General features: G+C 42.8%; 1 protein-coding gene across 5 annotated transcripts in view; it reads left to right on the forward strand.

Annotated features, from left to right (window-relative positions):
- The window catches only part of pak5 (p21 protein (Cdc42/Rac)-activated kinase 5), a 266,982-nt gene that overhangs the window by 117,334 nt on the left and 127,033 nt on the right, over positions 1-22,615 (forward strand). For all 5 annotated transcript variants that reach the window (XM_063056164.1, XM_063056169.1, XM_063056165.1 and 2 more), the window contains one exon: positions 2,284-2,349. The gene's annotated coding sequence lies outside the window, so the exon portion shown is untranslated. The remainder of the gene's footprint in view (positions 1-2,283; positions 2,350-22,615) is intronic.

A 22,615-nucleotide genomic window follows, 5' to 3' on the forward strand; every position in this document is an offset into this window, starting at 1 on the left:
CCTTATGAATGAGGTTGTTGATTCTGTTGGTGTCTGCTACCCTCAGCCTGCTGCCCCAGCACACAACAGCAAACATGATCGCACTGGCCACCACAGACTCGTAGAACATCCTCAGCATCGTCCGGCAGATGTTAAAGGACCTCAGTCTCCTCAGGAAATAGAGATGGCTCTGACCCTTATAGACAGCCTCAGTGTTCCTTGACCAGTCCAGTTTATTGTCAATTTGTATCCACAGGTATTTGTCATCCTCCACCATGTCCACACTGACCCCCTGGATGGAAACAGGGGTCACCGGTGCCTTAGCTCTCCTCAGGTCTACCACCAGCTCCTTAATCTTTTTCACATTAAGCTGCAGATAATTCTGCTCACACCATGTGACAAAGTTTCCTACTGTAGCCCTGTACTCAGCCGCATCTCCCTTGCTGATGCATCCAACTATGGCAGAGTCATCAGACAACTTCTGAAGATGACAAGACTCTGTGCAGTAGTTGAAGTCCGAGGTGTAAATGGTGAAGAGAAAGGGAGACAAGACAGTCCCCTGTGGAGCCCCAGTGCTGCTGATCACTCTGTCGGACACACAGTGTTTCAAGCACACGTACTGTGGTCTGCCAGTCAGGTAATCAAGAATCCATGACACCAGGAAAGCATCCACCTGCATCGCTGTCAGCTTCTCCCCAGCAGAGCAGGACGACTTCTAGCAGCTCATTTCATACACCCACCACCCTCTATTTGGAAAACTCTGATCCCCTGTAAATCTGCTCCATCTCACCTTAAATCTCTACCCTGATTTCCCAACCCCGGGGAAAGGACTCTGAACTTTGATCCTGCCTATGCCCCTCTTGATTTTATACACCTCTCTATGATGTGTGATCTGTGTGTTGATACCTCTGTTTCTCATATGATGTAAAGAAGGTTTCCATGCAACTTGCTCTATGCATTGTTAAATCCTCTTTCTATACCAGCTAAAATTCTAAAGATCCTGAATCAACAGTTGACAGTAATCAGATTTAGCTAGCCACCTAATAAACTATATATCTGCTGTTAACCACAATTTGAAAGGACTTGTAAGTAAAAGGCAAACTTATGTAAAATGCAAGCTGCAAAATTTAATTCAGCCCAGAAAGCGATCAAACCCTAAACCTTAAAATAGCTGTACTCACTGAAATCCCAAATTTTCTACTCTGAACAAGGGGTACTATGTCTACTTATTAGAATTAGATCCTGCAGTTTTTTAGAATTTCATTCTAATTTAGCCTCCTGTCTATTACTATTGATAGGTGGAGATTTCATTTGAAGATTTCACCCTGAAATATATTTCTTAATAAGTTGTGTTTGGGTATCTTACTGCGATGAAATTGCAACTGGGAATTTTGAAAATATTTTCTGAAATTATCAATACTACCTGATTTACTGTAATAAATAATTAATACAAGAAATAATGGTTAAACTTAATTTAAAGACCAAGTGAGCATTGCATACGGTGGATATGTTAGTACTCCTGATCACCCACACTGAAAAATCTTTTAAAAAGGAACACTCATTTTCCTACCACCTACTTAACTGAGATCTGTATGAAAATTACCTTGTATGGAATTTGTCATAATCTGTGTATCTGAATGATCAGCCTATATAGAATTGTTCATTTACTCTGCATCTGCCTAAAGCTTAATTCTGAACCAGATATCCCATCATCGTAGAGATGAGGGAAATTCTGTGGGGAAATCACCTGAGAAGGGAAAGTTAATTACTTCAATTTAAATTGGATTATCTTGGACCTCTTGTCATATTTCTATTCATGTATTTAAATACATGTAAAATAAAGTGAAAACATCATGATTTATGAAGAAATTATTACTGGTTGTTTGTCCTCCCTTGAACTGCTTTGTGCATATTGGTTTGATGCAGCCAGCAGGTGTTGCAGATTCCCTTTTTTCTATGGCTCCCTGACAAGGCTATGGAACTAACTGTTCTATTTAAAACAAAACTGGGGAGAGGGAAACAGATATATGTGAGGTGTTTCCTTGCATCTTGTTCAGTTCTTCAACTGTTAGGTTTGATTGGTGCTCCATCTGAAGCTTCTGTTTAATTGACGGATTACTTGAAGCTGCTGTCTGGAAATGCCCAGCACTGCTGTAGTGTTGCCAAAAGGAAATATTTTTGGCTATGAGCAAGGTATTGTGTTCTGTAGTATCATGTGATGCATAGATTATCAAGATAAATGGCCCACAACACACTTTATTTTGCACTATCTCACACATAGAATACCTTGTTTTTTTTTTGCAGATGGAATGCAGTCCAGACGAGCAGTATAAGTTCTTTTGTTGATATTGGTTTTCCAGCATTTTGAAGGTAAGTGTTTTATATGAAATCTAATTTACAGTAAGAATTTTAAGTATTTTGTGATTGTTTGCAATATTTTCACTTAAAACAGCATTTTACCTGGGATAAGCTTCCTATTTTGTATTAATTCATAATGAATTTTATAATACACATGTTTTATCAATGTAGTCATTGAAATTTTTAATGCTTTGACTCTACCCTGCTTGTCTAGAAAGTGAAAATTCATGGCAGAATATTTCACACCCTCCCTGTGTTTTCTTAGCTTTAAGTTTTAGATGTAAATATTATATATACCCATATCAACTCTTGGAATCTAATTATTGCTCTGAACTTGAGTGAAGAAGTTTTATTGTAGCATAAAAGATATTGACAAATTTTCGAAAACAAAATGTAATTAATTTTATTTCATGTGCTTCTCATCTTCATTTGATTTGTATAGTTTTTAAAATGTAGTGTCAGCATAATTTCTAGACCATTCATAAGTGAAGTAATTAATGCATGATAGTTGGCAAAAGTACCAAAAAAGTACAACCGCAGACAAAACCAAATTTAAAAGAATCGTTTTCATTCCCCTTGGGATGTCCACAATTGCAGAAAACTCTAATTTATCACAGTGAGTACAATAGAATCTTGGAGATTCCTCATGGGTATTTCCAGAAATATGGATCACAACCAGCTTGCGAATGTATGTGACAATACTGTAAAATAGTACTTTATCAATGTCTTTAGCGCTGTTCCCTTATAAACAGATCTGCTAGAGTAAAAGCACTTTTCATCTTGTGTTGCATCTTGCAGACAATGGTGACAATCCAAATTGAATTTTTATGACCTTTATTGACATAGTTGGGCTCATTAGAAGAGAGAAAGACTTGCATTTATAAAGCAGTTTTCAAGATCTCAGAATATAAGGCCATAAGACATAGGATCAGAATTCGGCACATTGAGTCTGTTCTGCCATTCCATTATAACTGATATATTATCCCTCTCAAGACCACTCTCTGCCTTCTCCTTGTAATTTTTGACTCCCTTACTAATCAAGAATTTATCAAGCTCTGCTTTAAATATGCCAAATATTTGGCCTCCACAACCACCTATGGCAATTAATTCCATATATTCACCACTCTGACTAAAGAAGTTCCTCCTCATCTCTGTTCTGAGGCTGTGCCCTCTGGTCCTAGACTCCCCCCTATAGGAAACATTCTCTGCATATCCACTCTATCTAGTCCTTCCAAGATGTAATAGGTTTCAATGAGAACCAACCTCTCCTATTCTTCTAAGCTCCTGCAAGTACAGGTCCAGAGCTCAAACACTTGTCATGAGTTAACCCTTACATTCTCAGGATAATTCTCATGGAACTCATTTGGACACACTCCAATGCCAGCACATCTTTTCTTAGATAAGTGGCCCAAAGCTGCTCACAATTCTCCAAGTGCAGTCTGATCAATGTCTTAAAACCTCAGAATTATATCTTTGCTTTTATAATTCTAGTCCTCTCAAAATAAGTGCTAACATTGCATTTGCCTTCCTTACCACTGACTCAACTTGCAAGTTAATCTTTAGGAAATCCTGCACTAGGACTTGCAAATCCATTTGCACCTCTGATTTCTGAATTTACTCACCATTTGGAAAACAGTCTACACCTCTATTCCTTTTACCAAAGTACATGACCATGCACTTTCCAACATCATATTCCATCTGCCTCTTCTTTGCCCATTTTCCTAATCTGTCTTAAGTCCTGCTACAGACTTGCTGCTTCTTCAATATCTTTGTATTGTCTGCAAATGTGACCACCAAGCCATCATTGACATCATCCAAATCATTGACATATACTGTAACATGAAAAGAAGCAGTCCCAACTCCACTCACTCCAGAGCACTGTTAGTCACCAGCAGCCAACCAGCAAAGGCCCCCTTTGTTCTTAGTCTTTACCTCCTTCCAGTCAACTAATTTTCTAGCCATGCTAGTATCATTCCTGTAATACCATGGGCTCTTGTTTAGCGGCCTCATATGCCAGCGGTCCCCAACCACCAGGCTGCAAAGCATGTGCTACCGGGCCGTGAGGAAACGATATGAGTCAGCTGCACCTTTCCTCATTCCCTGTCACACTCTTTTGAACTTGACCATAGGGTTGCCAACTGTCCCGTATTTGCCGGGACATCCAGTATAATGGGCTAAATTGGTTTGTCCCATATGGGACCGCCCTTGACCCGTATTTCCCCCGCTAAGGTAGAGCGTTCCTATGAAACCTTTCATGCTGAAACGGCGTAAAGCGAAGAAGCAATTACCATTAATTTATATGGGAAAATTTTTGAGCGTTCCCAGACCCAAAAAAAACCTACCAAATCATACCAAGTAACACATAAAACCAAAAATAACACTAACGTATAGTAAAAGCAGGAATGATATGATAATTACACAGCCTATATATAAAGTAGAAATAATGTATGTACAGTGTAGTTGGGAAGATTAAGCCAAAACCGATTTGTGGAAAAAAAATCGGCACGTACACACATGCGCACGTCACGCATGCGCACACAGGTGCCCGTGCAAGGCTTCATGGTCATGGTAGTCTTTCCTGGGGTAAACACAAGTGTCCCGGGATTTGACTGCTACTTTTGTCCCTTATTTGGGAGAGAGAAAATTGGCAACTCTAACTGTAAAAGACATGTTGAGGTGAGTTTAACCCTACTTGAACACCCCCCACCCCCTCGTTGGGCTGGTCCGCAAGAATATTGTCAATATTAAACCGGTCCGTGGTGCAAAAAAGGTTGGGGACCCCTGTCATATACGACACTTTGTCAAAGGGATTCTGAAAGTCCAAATAAACAACATTCACTGACTGTCCTTTCTCGCAGTTCTACACTGTACACTGATGCACACTGAATCAACGTGTGTATAGACTGACCCATCCACAGGCCTATCACTCTGCTTCTCATCCCCTTGCTAAGTTGATTAAACCCTCCCTAACAGCTCTAGCAAACCTGTCTGCAAGGATATTGGTCCCCTTTGAGTTCAGGTATAACCTTTCTTTTTTTGTACCTTAGACTGTTTTACACCTAATAAGGAATGTGATTCCTATTGCATTAACAGCAAGTATGTTGACCAGTTTGTGTACAATAAGCTCTGATAAGTACAAGTACAGAGATGCAAAAGATGCTCAATCTTGAGCAACACACACAAAATGCTGAGGAACTCAGCAGGATATGAAAAGTTGACTTTTCACGTCAAGACACCGCATCAGGAGTCACATAGTGAAGGTCTCTGCCTGACATATCAAATATTCACTTCCCGCCCATAGATGCTGTCTGATCTACTGAGTTCCTCCAGCAATTGGTGTGTATTGTTCATGAAAAGTAGACACAATTTAGTGATATTAAATGAGGGACGAATGTTGCCCAGCCTTATTCAAAATATGTCCAATAAGATTTTTTTTGCCCATGTGAAACTCCAGGCAGGCCTGCTTTAAGCATCTCATCTGAAAGTACATCTCCAGTACAACACTGAAATCTCGCCAGAGATGTTTGTGCTCCAGTATCTGGAATGGAACTTGAACCCACAACCATTCAGAGTCATAGAGCTGTACGGCACAGAAATGGATACTCCAACCCACCATGTCCAAGCTAGTCATTTTTGTCTATTTATGCTTATATAATTTTCCCACATTAGGTCCATGTCTTTCTATGTCTTGCTTATTTAGGTATCAAATGTCCCTTAAATATAGTGATTGTATCTGACTCCACCACCTCCTTGAGCAGAGAGTTCCAGATATCAAACACTGTTAAACTCCATCTTACCATAAACCTCTACCTTCTGCTGAAAAGCTATACATTAAACCATAGGTTAACCTAAAAATCTGTAGATATAAACATGGGTTTTATACCATTGAAGATATGCATAACATTATTAAGGTAATCATGGATCCTAAATTCCAGATGTGCAAAATGGCAAACAAAAAATGAGTTTGAATAAAATGTTTGATATTCCCATATTGATCTTGAAGTATGTAGTTAACACTGAGCTATTGCGATAACTGTAACCATCTTGACTGTATTCATTAACTAGCAGCACATTATTCCCATGTATTGTTCTAGATAATATCCTAAAATATTCTTAAATTGTTATTTAAGTCTTGCTGCTGGTCTTTTGCTTGTTTTAAATACTACTCTCCAACTTTTTATAGCTTCTATTCCAAATGATGTTAGTTCTGCAGATGGGAAAATCTACTGATCACAAGCCTACAGACAAATCACAAGCTAGCAAGCTTACCTTGTACATTCCCTCATCCTCCATTTCCTTCCTAATAAGGAAAAAAACACAGAATGTGAGCCAAGTGCGGGAAGATGGGACTAGCATAAATGGATAAATTTATGTTCCTCAATTCCCGAGGAAACATTGGATTGCGTAGAGGGAGAGAGAGGTTAAAACAAGCAAGCGGGGACAGTTGGCTCATTTTTCACGCTACAGTTTCTGTGGAGACATTGGATTGCATAGAGGGGGAGAGAGTTTTAAGAAAAGGTGAGTGGGGCATTTCACAAGGAAACATAGATTTGCACATAATTAGCACATAATTAGCACTTGGCAAGGTCCAATAAAAAGAAGTTGGGTTTAAGCGGAGTGCCCATTGAGTGAGATGGCCAATGTTGGAGTGGGGAGCTGAAGCTTTGCTCATCAAGGCTTCGAAGCAGAACCATAGGCCACAGGTAGATTTTTTTCATTACTTATTCTTTCTTTCTTTGTTGTAATGATAGGAGATCCATTGGTTAGGGGAAACAGAAAGGAAGTAGGAATGCCAAGCAGGATAGGGGAATGCTACTCTTATGGGATGTAAGAAAGCAGAGAGATCTCCAGTGTCCCTGACAACTACACCTGCTGGAAGTGGAAGATCTCTGGATCATTCAGGAGGCTGAGGGGATGATGGACAGGACATACAGGGAGATAGTTATACCCAAAGTGCAGGACACAGGTAACTGGGTGAATGTCAGGAAGGGTACCCCTGTGGCTGTTCCCCTCTACAGCAAGTATACCACTTTGAATACTGTTGGGGGGGATGAGCTAGCAGTGGAAAGACACAGCGTTTAGGTCTCTGGCACTGAGTCTGGCTCTATGGCACTGAAGGAAGGGGGCAAAGAGGAGAGTTGTAATGATAGGAGATCCATTGGTTAGGGGAAACAGAAAGGAAGATCTATGAACAAGAATGAGATTCCCGGATGGTGTGTTGCCTCCTGGGTGCCAGGGTCATGGACATCTCAGATTAAGAGGGCAGCATTCTTAAGCGGGAAGTTCAGTAGGCGGAGGTCGTGGTCCACATCGGTACCAATGACTTGGGTAGGAGGAGTGATGAGGTCCTATAAAGTGAGTTCAGGGAGTTCAGTGATGTTAAAGAACAGGATCTTCAGGGCTGTGATCTCAGTGTTGCTACCTGTGCTATTGTAAACATAACTTTGCTGGATCAAATAACAATAGCACAGAAAGATCGTTACTTATCTTTTCACTCATTTATTTCTTCGAGCTCAGCTGGCGAGTGAATTTGGACCTGACATCTGGGAGAGAATCGTTCTCATCTCCCTGGTGGTTCAACAAGTTCACTGCCTGATGTCAGAGTTGTCAGAAGTTATAAGGCCATCAATACAAAAGAGCAATCAATTTGATAAGCATTTCAGCCATGTCAATAGACTATTGATACAAAGAACAATCAGTTTGATAACCATTCCGGCTAAGTCAATGGACTATTGATACAAAAGAACAATTAGTTTGATAGACACTCCAGCCACCTTAATTAAAGAAAGGAATGTCCTACCTGGTTTGTTGGAGCCACAACTTAATTATAAAAATAAGAACATACATCAAATTTATGCTTTAATTAAGAAAGGAATGTTCTGTCTAATTTCCATCAGATACTGCCTTTTGTCAAAATTAAAAGGTGTGAAAAACCCAGAGACATCTTATGTGGATCTGGGTGAACTTTAACCCTTATCTCGCTCCAAAGAAAGCAGCTGTGAGACATTATTCAAATACATCGCAGTCACAGACATAGTCAGTACTTAATCCATTGTTTGCAGGAATCTGAGAATCCCCCATTCCCTTAAACTTTATCACTTTGTACTAGTGAGGCCGGAAATAGGAAGATCATACAGTTGAACATGTGGCTAAGGAGGTGGTACAGGAGGGAGGGCTTCAGATTTTTGGATCATTGAGCTGTCTTCCAGGGAAGGTGAGAGCTGTAAAGAGGGGACGGTTTGCAGCTGAACTGGAGAGGAACTAATATCCTAGCATCACACATCAAAGTTGCTGGTGAACGCAGCAGGCCAGGCAGCATCTGTAGGAAGAGGTGCAGTCGACGTTTCAGGCCGAGACCCTTCGTCAGGACTAACTGAAGGAAGAGTGAGTAAGGGATTTGAAAGTTGGAGGGGGAGGGGGAGATCCAAAATGATAGGAGAAGACAGGAGGGGGAGGGATAGAGCCAAGAGCTGGACAGGTGATAGGCAAAAGGGGATACGAGAGGATCATGGGACAGGAGGTCCGGGAAGAAAGACAAGGTGGGGGGACCCAGAGGATGGGCAAGAGGTATATTCAGAGGGACAGAGGGAGAAAAAGGAGAGTGAGAGAAAGAATGTGTGCATAAAAATAAATAACAGATGGGGTACGAGGGTGAGGTGGGGCCTTAGCGGAAGTTAGAGAAGTCGATGTTCATGCCATCAGGTTGGAGGCTACCCATACGGAATATAAGGTGTTGTTCCTCCAACCTGAGTGTGGCTTCATCTTTACAGTAGAGGAGGCCGTGGATAGACATGTCAGAATGGGAATGGGATGTGGAATTAAAATGTGTGGCCACTGGGAGATCCTGCTTTCTCTGGCGGACAGAGAATTAATGCTACTATTAATGCTACATTAGGAAGTTTTCATCATTAGGTTGATGAAAGAAATATCGGTTGTATCTTTAATTCTTTCTTAAATTTCCATCTGTCGAATGTTTCTCCCATTTCCTTTCTTTGTATCCTTAAACAATCTCTCATGTGCTTTGACATTTGCTTCCACTGGAATGGCAGAAGCAAAAGACTGCAGATAAGAATTGAAAGCTACAGATATTGTTAAAATGCCAAGCAACTGCATGCGGGTAAACTTAAAATGGGAATTGTTTTATTAGACAGGATATAAAACAGTTATGACCAATCAGAATCAGTTTTAATAAAACTGACATAGTATGCCATGAGACTTGTTCCATGGCAGCAGAATATTGCTATACATAATAATAAAAAAAAATAAGGTAGTGTCCATGAATTTGTTGCCCATTCAGAAATCTGATGGCAGAGGGGAAGAGGCTGTTCCTGAAACATTGAGTGTGTGTGTCTTCAGGCTCCTGTACCACTTCCTTGATGACAGCAATGAGAAAAGGGCATGTCCTGGGTGTGGGGGGTCCTTAATGATTATCGTATTGATGACTCTGGGCCCCTGGTCGCTGGAATTTAGAAGAATAGGGAGAGCTCATTGAAACTTATCGAATGTTGAAAACTGTAGATAGTGGATGTGGAATGGATGTTTCCGATAGTGGGGGAATCTGGAACCAGAGGCTACAGGATCAGAATAGAGAGACAACGCTTTGGAGCAAAGAAGAGGAGGAATTTCTTTAGACAGAGGATAGTGAATCTGTGGAATTCATTGCCACAGGCAGCTGCGGAGGCCAGGGCTTTGGGTGTATTTAAGGCCATAAGATACAGGAGCAGAATTGAGACAATTGGCCCATTGAATCTGCTCCACCATTTCATCATGGCTGATCCAATTTTGTACCTCAGTTTTTCGTATTTTCTCTCCAGTTAGAAAATAGTCACCCTTTCATTTCTTCTACCAAAGTGCATTACCATACACTTTCTGATACTGTATTCCATCTGCCAATTCTTTGCCCATTCTCCTAATCTGTCAAAGTCCTTCTGTAGCCTCTCTACTTCCTCAAGACTACCTGCCCCTCCTCCTATATCATCTACAAACTTTACAACAAAGCCATCAATCCCATCATCCAAATCATTGCCATTTAATGTAAAAAGAATCGTTCCCAACACATACTCCTGTGAAACATCACAAGTCACCAGCAACCAACCAAAAAAGGCTTCCTTTATTCCTTCTCTTTGCTGCCTGACAATCAGCCGCTGCTTTGTCTGTGCTAGAATCTTTCCTGTAATACCATGGGCTCGTAACTGTTAAGACGGAGGTGTAACGTAAAGATTTTTACTCCTCATGTATGTGAAGGATGTAAGAAATAAAAGTCAATTCAATTCAATTCAAGCAGGCTCATGTCTGGCACCTTGTCAAAGGCCTTCTGAAAATTCAAGTACACAACATCAACTGATTCTCCTTTGTTTATCCTGCTTGTTATTTCTTCAAAGAATTCCAACGGATTTGTCAGGGAAGATTTTCCATGCTGTCTAGGACATATTTTATCATGTGCTTCCAAGTACCCTAAGACCTCATCCTTAACTGAGGCTGAGGCTGTCTACAAGAAGGGACAGAGCCGTCTCTATTTCCTGAGGAGACTGAGGTCCTTTAACATCTGCCGGACGATGCTGAGGATATTCTACGAGTCTGTGGTGGCCAGTGCTATCATCTTTGCTGTTGTGTGCTGGGGCAGCAGGCTGAGGGTAGCAGACACCAACAGAATCAACAAACTCATTCGTAAGGCCAGTGATGTTGTGGGGATGGAACTGGACTCTCTCACGGTGGTGTCTGAAAAGAGAATGCTGTCTAAGTTGCATGCCATCTTGGTCAATGTCTCCCATCCACTACATAATGTACTGTGTGGGCACTGAAAGTACATTCAGCCAGCGACTCATTGCACCGAGATGCAACACAGAGCGTCATAGGAAGTCATTCCTGCCTGTGGCCATCAAACTTTACAACTCCTCCCTTGGAGGGTCAGACACCCTGAGCCAATAGGCTGGTCCTGGACTTATTTCATAATTTACTGGCATAATTTACATATTACTATTTAACTATTTATGGCTCTTTTATTATTTATGGTGCAACTGTAACGAACACCAATTTCCCCTGGGATCAATAAAGTATGACTATGACTAATAATTGACTCCAACATCTTCCCAACCACTGAGGTCAAACTAACTGGCCTATAGTTTCCTTTCTTCTGACTCTCTCCCTTCTTGAAAAGTGGAGTGACATTTTCAGTTTTCCAGTCTTCAGGAACCATTCCAGAATCTAGTGATTCTTGAAAGATCAGTACTAATGCCACCATGATCTCTTCAGTTACCTCTTTCAGGACTCTAGTGTGTGCACCATCTGGTCGAAGTGACTTACTACCTTCAGACCTTTCACTTTTCTAAGAACCTTGTTTCTAGTTATGGTTACTTCTCTTACTTCATGACCTCTGACACCTGCAACTTCCGCCATTCTGCTAGTATCTTCCACCCTGAAGATTGGTGCAAAATATCTGTTCAGTTCATCTGCTATTTCCTTGTCCTCCATTAGTACCTCTCCAGCATCATTTTCCAGCGGTCCAATATCCACTCTTGCCTCTCTTTTACAATTTATGTATCTGAAGAAACTTCTGGAATCCTGTTTAATATTATTGGCTAACTTACTTTCGTATTCCAACTTTACCTTAATTATGCTTTAGTTGCCTTCTGTTGGTTTTTAAAAGTTTCCCAATCTGTTAACTTCCCACTAATTTTTGTTCTGTTATTTGTCCTCTCTTTGCCTTTTATATTGGCGTTGACTTCTCTTGTTAGCGAGGGTTGTGTCATCTTTGCTTTAGAATTTAAGCTGGACTTTGATAGGCTCTTGATGAGTCAGGGTGTGAAAGGTTATGGGAAGAAAACTGGAGAATAGGGTTGGTAGGGAAATGAATTGGCCATAATGAAATGGTGGAAAGACTTGATGGGCTGAATGGCCTGTTACATGCTTCATGGATATCTTGTGACTGTCTTGTGAGGATGATGTAATGGTCTTGCGGAGGTCACATGATGTAATTTCCCCGCCAATGAGGTCACATGACCTGTTCTCAACAGGTATATAAATGGGAGACCCCTGGTGACGCAGGTTTTTTTTCAGTTTTATGTTAGATACTCTGTTTTGCTGCGTATTCGGCTGATGACTCAGTTTTGTTTTAAAGTGTAGTTCTACTTTCTATCGTAAGTAGTATTGGAGAGTGAAGACCTTACCAAAATACAGGAATTCGCCGAATCGAGTAAAGCCGATATCGTTTGGCGGTTTTGGGGAGGATCGACCTTTATTAAATCTTTGTTCCAGTAAAAGTGACCTGCAACTGAGATATCTCCTGCAAAGGTAGAAAGGATAGTGCAATGTCTATTCGTCAGAGGAAAAGGTCAGTTCCTTTAAACCGTTTTATTTCCGTCGTCGTGAATCCTGCGGACAAGGCAGGTTCTGGCTGGGATCAGCAGTAACGTGACATCTTCAAGGAATTCTTCAGGAAAGTTTCTCTTAATTGACTGTATAAATCTCCTGGACTTTCGAATTCACCATTCTAAGAACTGTGTTCGAATTTACCACTTTAAGGACTGTTTTCACATTTACCCTTTTAAGAACTGTTCCAGAGTTTGAAGGTGTCCTCAGTGCTGGGGAGGCTAGTGCCCATGATGGAGCTAGCTGAGTTTACAACTTCTGGTAGCCTTTTCCGATCTTGTACAGTGGCCCCTCCATACCAGACGGTAATGCATCCAGTTAGATTTCTCTCCATGGTACATATCTAGAAATTTGTGAGCATCTTTGGTGGCATACAAAGTCTCCTCAAAATCCGAAAGAAATATAGCTTCTGTTTTGCTTTCCTTGTGTTTGCATCAATATGTTGGGCTCAGGATAGATCTTCAGGCAAGTTGACACCCAGGAACTGAAACTACGCACCCTTTCCACTGCTGATCTCTCGATGAAGATCCCTCGGTGGGTGTTCCTTCAACCTACCCTTCCTGAAGTCCATAATCAATTCCTTGGTCTTACTTGCATCCATAATGGATGAGAGGGATGATTCTATGTGACTCCTGTCCAAACTTCCTGCAAATTTTTCTAAGTGGGGGCTGGAATCACTACCTGAAAGAGTTGTAGAGGCAGAAATGTATTTGGACAGGTACTTTCAGTACTACGAGCCTGTGAGGGCACCAGGATTGATCATTGGCAAGGAGGAGATGTTATTTCTGCTCGCATAGACTATGGTCTCCCAGTGAGGAAGGCAAGGTTCCAGTTGCAGAGGGAGGTAGAAAGGCCCAGAATTTAGAACTTGTTGATTAGAACTGAGGTGTGATGGTGTTGAATGATGAGCTGTAATTAATAAACAGAAACCTGGGGTCAGTATTGCTATTGTCCAAGTAATGCAAGGCTAAGTATAGAGCCAGTAAGACTGCATCTGCTGTAGACCTATTGTGGTGAAAGGCAAATTGCTGCTTGCCCGAGTCCTTGCTTAGGCTGCAGTTAATTCTAGTCACGACCAACCTCTCAAAGCACTTTTTCACAGTAGATGTGAGTATTACTGGGTGATAGTCGTTGAGCTACCTCACCCTGCTCTTTTTGGGCACTGTCACGCAAGATTGTCAGCCTTTTGAAGCAGATAGGAACCTCTGACTGCAGCAGTGAGAGATTGAAGATATCCTTGAATACTCACACCAGTAGGTTGGCAGAGATTTTCAGAGCCCTACCTGATACAGCATCAGTGTCTGATGCTTTACAAGGATTCAACCTCGAATGATGTTCTGACATCTGCCTTCGAGATGGAGATCAGAGGGCCAACAGATGCTGCAATGATTTGCACAGGTATAGTTTATTCTTCTTTTCAAAGTGTGCATAAAAGGCATGAGCTCGACTGGGAGTGAAGCAACACAGCCATTCATGATGTTAGGTGTTGATTTGTAGGCCGTAATGGCCTGCAAATCCTGCCAGAGCTGACGTGCATCAGGATGCCATCTCTAACCTCAGTTGGAATTGTTTGTTTGCTCTTAAAATTGCCTTTCACAGGTCATAGCTGGACTTCTTGTATAGTTCTGGATCACCCGTCTTCAGTGCCATAGGTCTAGCCGCAGCAGACTAGAATTCTCTTGGTTTATCCACAGCTTTTGGTTTGAGTAGGCCCTGTTTGTTCTCAATGGCACACATTCATCCACACAGGTCTTATTGAAGTCAGTGACAACTCTGGTGTAGTCATTCAGGTATGAAGATGAATCCCTGAATATTGTCCAGTCCACTGATTCAAATCAGTCCTATAAGTGCTCCTCCGTCTCCCTTGACCATACCTTCCTGGTCCTCACCAATCGGTCTTTAGCCTCTTCCTTTTAGCTGGAACTAGAAGTACAGCCAGGTTATTGAACTTTTCTGAAGTGTGGTTATTCTAAGATGCAGCTACATCAAGAGCAGGGAACATAATCATGTCAGAAACTAACAAAGTGGCTGGAGATTATCTCTATGCCAATTAAAATGTTTAGAGGTATTCAAAAATAAGTAGAGGGATGGTGCAGTGTACCAGAGCAACTTTCAGGAAAAAAAATGGAGCTGTGTTTTCAGTACTTATTGCAAACAAGCTCAGAGGTTATACTTTCTCTAAATTGGATGCTATGCTTGTGTTTAAAAATTATTGTAACTGATCTGACAGTTTGTTTGGTGTGGGCCAAAGGCCTCTTATCTGCAGTCACTGTCCATAATCAGTTCTCACTCAGATATACCAGGTCTGATGCAAAGATATGATTATACTGATCTGAAGCATTCTGTGCTCCATTGGCATAATCTGGTTTGCAACATAGTCTACGGTGGTGAACTGAACCAGTGTCCCAAAATGTTCCTGAAAGCGTCAACAATTAGTAAAGCCCTGTCCCACCTATGCTAGTTGTCAATGTTGTGAGGACTCTTCAATTTTATTCAACATGCAGTAATTATATTTTTTTGAAACATGAGAAAATTATTAAAAAGTAAATCTTTCTTTCTAATTAATAATTTAAAGCATTAAGCCATATTGAACAAAGAAGACATTTCTTTTGTTACGTACCCCGTAACTGGGTTGCCAAACCAGCAGAAATGGATCACTCAGTTGGAGTCTGGATTCCTAGAACTAAGAAAGTTTTATTAAAGAAACAAGCAACACAGTAATCGAAAGGATAATAAATGCAACAGTTCAGCAATGATAAACACACATGTGCACAGAATTAAGATAACAGCATCAATCAAGCTCTATCGTTGTCTAGGGGTAAATGACCAAATTTCAAAGTGACACAAAAGTTCAGTCCAATTTAGTTCAGTTTGCAGTAATCGTTGCCATGGCAATGGACAATGTGGTGGGAGGGCGAGAGAGAACGGGAACGACTGATCATTCAGACACGGCTTCCACTCACAGACTGGCGATATTGCTCACAAGCAGCTTTCGGGCAGGTCCTTGGTGATGTCACCTGAGGTCACTGACTGTGACCCCTCCTCCAGATGCGGTCGATCCTCTGCAGTGAACCCGGCACTCAAGCGAGGGTGGACACACACCGGTTCCCGCTGATCGTACCTTTCCACCCTGTGCGTTTAAGGTCCGGTACTTCCCACCGACTCGTGAAAGGCGCACCGCTTCCAGGGTCTCGTTACCTCGGGTGTCGTGTGTGTCCTGCCTTAGCGAACCTGTCCCTTTTTATCTCCCTGCTGGGATATCGCCTGTCCATCACTTCAAACAGTTCAAGGTTCAAAGGGGGAGCCGCTCCAGACAGCTCTCTCTCTCCCGTCCCTTCATTACACATCTCCAGATGCTGTTTCATTGTGTTCCTTATCTCTCTCTTGAAGACAGCTGGCAGACCAACTACTGATCACACAGGACAGCTAACATCTTATCTATGTGTATTCTTGTCACACTTCCCCCCTTTAAGGATTTTTACCGGGAGGTAAAAATTACAAACATGAATACATTATTTGATACACGCACAAATATACATCTTTATCAGCTATTTGGCTAACACAGCGAGTTTGAAGTTGTCAACACCTTAACAGACAGTCATCGCATTTTCTGTTCCTTTTACATGTGTTATTAATAATCCCTTAGACCAGGCTCCAACTCAGCAAACTTCATAGTGGTCAAAAACACTGATGAATTTCAATCAATGTAACCTCTCATTTGGTTATGTCCCGGACCACAATAACAAGGGTCGTCCCATTCCAACTCAGTTTTCTCTCGCAAGGGCTTAGTAGGAGGGGGAGGGGTAGTGACCGCAGAGTTATTGCAAAACTTCCTACAGTACCCCACTATCTCCAAGAGCCTTCTGAGGGCCCTCTTGTCTGTCGGGGTTGGGAGGTCAGCGATAGCCTGCACTGTAGCTTGCATCGCTGCCAGCTGCCCCTGTGTTACCACAATTCCCAGGTAAGTGACCCTCGTGTGGCCGAATTCATTTTCTTCAAGGTTCACTATCAAGCTGGCTTCAGACAGCCGTATTAAATTGCCAATACACACCTCTGTGTTCGTCAGCCCTTTAGTCACTGAATTACTCATTATATATGGATGTTGTTTGCTAGGCTGACCTATTGTAACAGACATCACCCAACGTCCCAGTTCTTTGCATCGCCTCGGGACAATCAAGCACGCGGGTGCGAGTCGTTTAATTACTTCTGCTAAAGAGCCGCTTTGTTCGGGGATTAAGGGAGAGACCTTATCAGTAGACCTGGCCAAAACAATAGCCTTCTCCCATCTGATCGATCCCATACTAATCTTTTCAAAATGGTTTTTTTCTCTTATCAGGGGGCCCCTAGCTTCATTGATTTGCACGCTACCACCGACTAGGTTTGTTAGCATATCAAAAGCCTGTGACCGTCTCAGTTCGTGTCGGTCATGATCAATAACATCCTTCCCCTTGGGCAGTCGGTAAACCTCTTTCATGATTCCACCAACTGTTTCCTCCAGCACCGCAAAATGTCCACCGGGGGGTACCTCGTGGGCCATGTTAAAAACCTCATCCCCATAACTCTTTTGCACCACCCCCCACTCCTCATCTGCGGGTACTGTACTTGATTTCCCTTTTTTCCTTAGCACTTCCTCCTCCACACAATAGCCTACTAGTTCCCTTGTTAAAGCTGTGTCAGAGAGAGCTGTCTCTGCCAAAACCATCAGCCCCTCGTCTCACTCCTGCATCTGCACACATTCTTTCCTGGCTACTGCTACGTCTGTCCCAGCTCCCTCACTACCTCTTGTCTCACTACACTCCTTTTCATTTTCTACCCCCGTCTCATACAAGACTGGTAGAAATGTTTCAGCTAAATTTACCACCGCAGCTAAATTCACTACCGCAGCCCCATGATGAACCTGTGAGTCCATGGGCGGGGCCTCACTGCTGGCAGACTGACCTGTCAATCTCACGACTGGGAACACGACTCCCCCGGCGACGTCATTACCGAGCAAGACTTCCACGCCTTTCATCGGTAATTCAGACCTCACCCCGATCGTGACTAGTCCAGAGACCAGGTTGCTTTGTAAGTGTATCTGGTGCAAAGGGACTGACTCTGTCCCTTCCCCAACACCTTTGATCTCTACCTCCCCAGTCTGGGTCTTTGAGCTAAACTCTAATACACTCTTCAGTATTAGTGACTGACACGCTCCCGTGTCACTCCAGATCCGCACTGGAACTGGTTTTAACCCCTCCTTCACTGACACCAATCCGGCCGAGATAAACCCCTCGCGCCCTTCCTGGACTTTGGCAGACCTGCCCTTCCCTAGCGGTTCGCTTAACAGCTCGATACAGCCATTCAAAATTGCCGTTTTTCCTTTTCCCGTCTCCTTCTTTGGGGCAAAGCACCTGGACGCAAAGTGTCCGACTTTCCCGCAATTATAGCAGACGATCCCAGGGGACTTCCTACCAGACTGCTCCCGGTCTACCTTATCCTTTTCACTAGTCCCCAGCTTACTTTCTGACTTTTCCGGTGGACTCTCCCCGCCGTCCTGACTACCCTTCTGGTAGCCTTTACTCGGGGCAAACTTCATTTTATGCGTCAACGCATACTCATCTGCTAACTTAGCAGCTGCGGCTAATGTGGCTGCCTCTTTCTCATCGAGGTAGGGTCTCATACCCTCAGGGACACATCCTTTAAACTGCTCAATCAGGATCAGTTGTAGCAGTCTGTCATAATCCCCCTCTACCCCCTTTGAGGCGCAGCAACGCTCACAATGTGTCTGCATCTCACGGGCAAACTCCAAATACGTGCGGTCCCACTGCTTTCTCGCATTCTGGAACCTCTGCTGGTATGCCTCCAGGACCAACTCATAAATCCTGAGGATGGCCTCTTTCACCACCTCATACCTCTGGGCATCTTCCGCGGACAAAGCGGAGTAAGCTTCTTGGGCTTTCCCTTTCAGTACACACTGAAGTAACACAGCCCACTTATCCCTCAGCCATTCCTGACTTATAGCCACTTTTTTGAAGTAGAGAAAGTACCGATCCACGTCGGTATCGTCAAATGGGGGAACCAGCCTAACCTCCTGGGTCGCCCAGAACCCTCCACCTTGGTTCGGCACGAGCCCCTGCTCGGCCCTTATCTTTAACTTCTCCAGCTCAAATTCCCTTTCCCTCTGTTTCCCTCTCTCTTCTCGCTCCCATTGCCTCTCTTTCTCCTTTCTCTCCAACTGTCTCTCTCTCTCTTTCTCTTCTCTCTCCAACTGTCTCTCTCTCTTTCTCTTCTCTCTCCAACTGTCTCTCTCTCTCTTTTTCTTCTCTCTCCAACTGTCTCTCTCTCTCTTGCCTTTTTACCTCTTTCTCTTTCTCTTCTCGCTCCATCTGTCGTACCCGGAACTCGTGCTCGAGTCTCAGTTTTTCCAGCTGCACCTGTACCGCGTCTCCAGCAGGTTTTTCAATAGACACCACCCCCAGCTCGCCTTGGGGAAACACGCCCTTAGATACATAGTGCTCTACAATAGCTCTGTGTATCTCCTCTCTCCTCATTGTCGACTTCACCTTAGCAAGATTCAACCGTTTGGCCATAGCTACCAATTCTGATTTCCTGGCATCCTCTAATGCCTCCAAGGTCGGCGCCTTTATAAATTCCTCAGCCTCCATTTCTGCTGTTTGTCTTTTCTTTCTTTCGGGAATTTTAACCCAATCAATTTACTCCGTCCCAAATTTAGCGTTCAAAATCCCGGACGAGCCCCCACTTATGTTACGTACCCCGTAACTGGGTTGCCAAACCAGCAGAAATGGATCACTCAGTTGGAGTCTGGATTCCTAGAACTAAGAAAGTTTTATTAAAGAAACAAGCAGCACAGTAATCGAAAGGATAATAAATGCAACAATTCAGCAATGATAAACACACATGTGCACAGAATTAAGATAACAGCATCAATCAAGCTCTATCGTTGTGTAGGGGTAAATGACCAATTTTCAAAGTGACACAAAAGTTCAGTCCAATTTAGTTCAGTTCGCAGTAATCGTTGCCATGGCGATGGTCAACGTGGGGGGAGGGAGAGAGAGAACAGGAACGACTGATCATTCAGACACGGCTTCCACTCACAGACTGGCGATATTGCTCACAAGCAGCTTTCGGGCAGGTCCTTGGTGATGTCACCTGAGGTCACCAACTGTGACCCCTCCTTCAGATGCGGTCGATCCTCTGCAGTGAACCCGGCACCCAAGCGAGGATGGACACACACCGGTTCCCGCTGATCGTACCTTTCCACCCTGTGCGTTTAAGGTCCGGTACTTCCCACCGACTCGTGAAAGGCGCACCGCTTCCAGGGTCTCGTTACCTCGGGTGTCGTGTGTGTCCTGCCTTAGCGAACCTGTCCCTTTTTATCTCCCTGCTGGGGTATCGCCTGTCCATCACTTCAAACAGTTCAGGGTTCAAAGGGGGAGCCGCTCCAGACAGCTCTCTCTCTCCTGTCCCTTCATTACACATCTCCAGATGCTGTTTCATTGTGTTCCTTATCTCTCTCTTGAAGACAGCTGGCAGACCAACTGCTGATCACACGGGACAGCTAACATCTTATCTATGTGTACTCTTGTCACACTTTCCCTTTGCATTGTTCTCTCCAGCCCTACCTTCTCTGATCAGATGAATAGGATTTCAGATCCTCTGCTATATACTGGCATCCAATTACTATGGCAGAACTTCTCATTGATTACAGCGCCCATCATTGTTGAACAAGATTAAGATTTCCACGTTGTTCATGCCTTTAGAATTTTAGGCATTCAGCATAAAGTCTGGTCCTGTTTTCCTGTACTTTTTGTTTTCTGGATGATGTGGATTAAAAAAAAATCAATGCAACAATTCACAATTTTAAAGTTCCAAGTAAATTTATTATCAAAGTTTGTCAGTGTCACCATATATTACCCTGAGATTTATTTTCTTGTGGGTATTCACAGCAAATATAAAGAAACACAGTAGAATCAATGAAAAACTGCACGGAACAAATAATGTGCAAAAGACAACAAATTGTGTAAATAGAAAAAAAACACAAAATAATAATAAATAAATCAATAATATCAAAAAATGTGTTGTAGAGTCCTTAGGTTGTGGAATTAGTTCATTGTTGGGGTGAGTGAAGCTATCCTCTCCAGTCTAAGAGCCTTATGGTTGACGGGTAATAACTGTTTCTGAGCCTGGTGGTGTGGGTCCTGAGGCTCCTGTACCTCCTTGCTGATGGCAACAGTGATTGACTGGTTGGTGGGGGTCCCTAATGATGGACGCTCCGTTCCTGTGACAGTGCTCCCTGTAAATGTACTCAATGATGGGGAGTGCATTACCCATGATAGACTGGGCTTTATTCACTGCTTTCTGTAGGCTTTTCCATTCATTGGCATTGGTATTGGTGTTTCCATACAGGCTGTGATGCAACCTATCAATATACTGCCCAATGCACACCTATAGAGGTTTACCAGAGTTTTAGATGATGTGCCAAAACTTCACAAACTTATAAGAAAGTTGAGGCACTGCTGTGATTTCTTTGTAATAACACTTGTGTACTGGGGCCCAGGACAGATCTTCTGAAATGGTAACACTAAGGAATTTTAAATTACTGATCCTCTTCATGTATGATCCCTGCTGAGGACTGGTTTATGGACCTCTGGTTTGTTCCTCCTGTTGTCAATAATCAGCTACTTGGTGTTGCTGGCATTGAGTGAGAGGTTGTTGTGGCACCATTATGCCAGATTTTAATCTTCCTCCTCTATGCTGATCCACCAGTGATCTGGCCAACAACAGTAGTGTCATCAGCAAACTTAAATGTGCTTCAACTGTGTCTCACAGCCCTAAGTATAAAGCAGGTAGAGCAGGGAGTAAGCACACAGTCATGTGGTGTATCTGTGTTGATGGAGGTTGTGGAGGAGATATTGTTGCCAATCCAGAATGACTGGGATCCTCAAGTGAGGAAATCGAGGATCCAAATGCACAAGGAGGTATTGAGGCCAAGGTCTTGGAGCTAATTGATTCGTTTTGACAGGATAATAGTAATGAATACAAAGCTGTAGTGAATGAAGTCCTGATGTGTGCATCTTCGCTGTCCGGATGTTCCAGGGTTGAGTGAAGACCCAGTGAAATGGCATCTGCTGTCGATTTATGGGGCCGATAAGCAAATTGGAGTGAATCCAAGTCGCTCCTTGGGCAAGAGTTGATATGTTTCATCACCAACCTCTCAAAACACTTCATCGCTGTGGATGTAAGAGCTACTGGGTGAAAGTCTTTGAGGCAGGTTACCATGTTATTCTTGGGCACTGGTATAATTGAAGCCTGCTGGAAGCAGGTGGGTACCTCAGACTGCTGAAGCGAGGGGTTAAAGGTATTAGTGAACACTCCAGCGGATTGATTAGTATTGGTCTTCAGTACTCAGTCAGTGTCTGAGCCAGGTGCTTTCCGTGGGTTCACTGTCCAAAAGGATGCTCTCACTTCAACTTTAGAGACAGAAAATAAAAGGTTGTCAGGGCCTGTAGGAATTCGTGAAGGTGCCTCCATGTTTTGTCAGACAAAGTGAACATAAAAGGCATGAGCTCATCTGTGAGTGAAACCTTGTTGTCACATATGTTGCTTGGTTTTGTATTGTAGGAGGTGATAGCATTCAAATCTTGCCACAGCTGTTGAATGTCCTTCTATGGTTCAAGTTTGGTCTGGAATTGCCACTTCGCATGTGAGCTGAATTTCCGGAGGTCGTACCTAGTCTAGACTTTATGTAATTTTTCTCTTATTACAAAATGATGGATATATATTATAATTCATATCTTAATACATTTGTTTTTTCAAAAGAAATTTGGTTCTGAATGGTTAAATGTATTTTACTGTTTAATGAAAACAGTAATTTTACACGGCACCAAAGGCCATTTCATTAATGTGAAACTGC

Source organism: Mobula hypostoma, chromosome 8 (assembly GCF_963921235.1).
Source record: "Mobula hypostoma chromosome 8, sMobHyp1.1, whole genome shotgun sequence".
In the NCBI taxonomy this organism is placed as follows: domain Eukaryota; kingdom Metazoa; phylum Chordata; class Chondrichthyes; order Myliobatiformes; family Myliobatidae; genus Mobula; species Mobula hypostoma.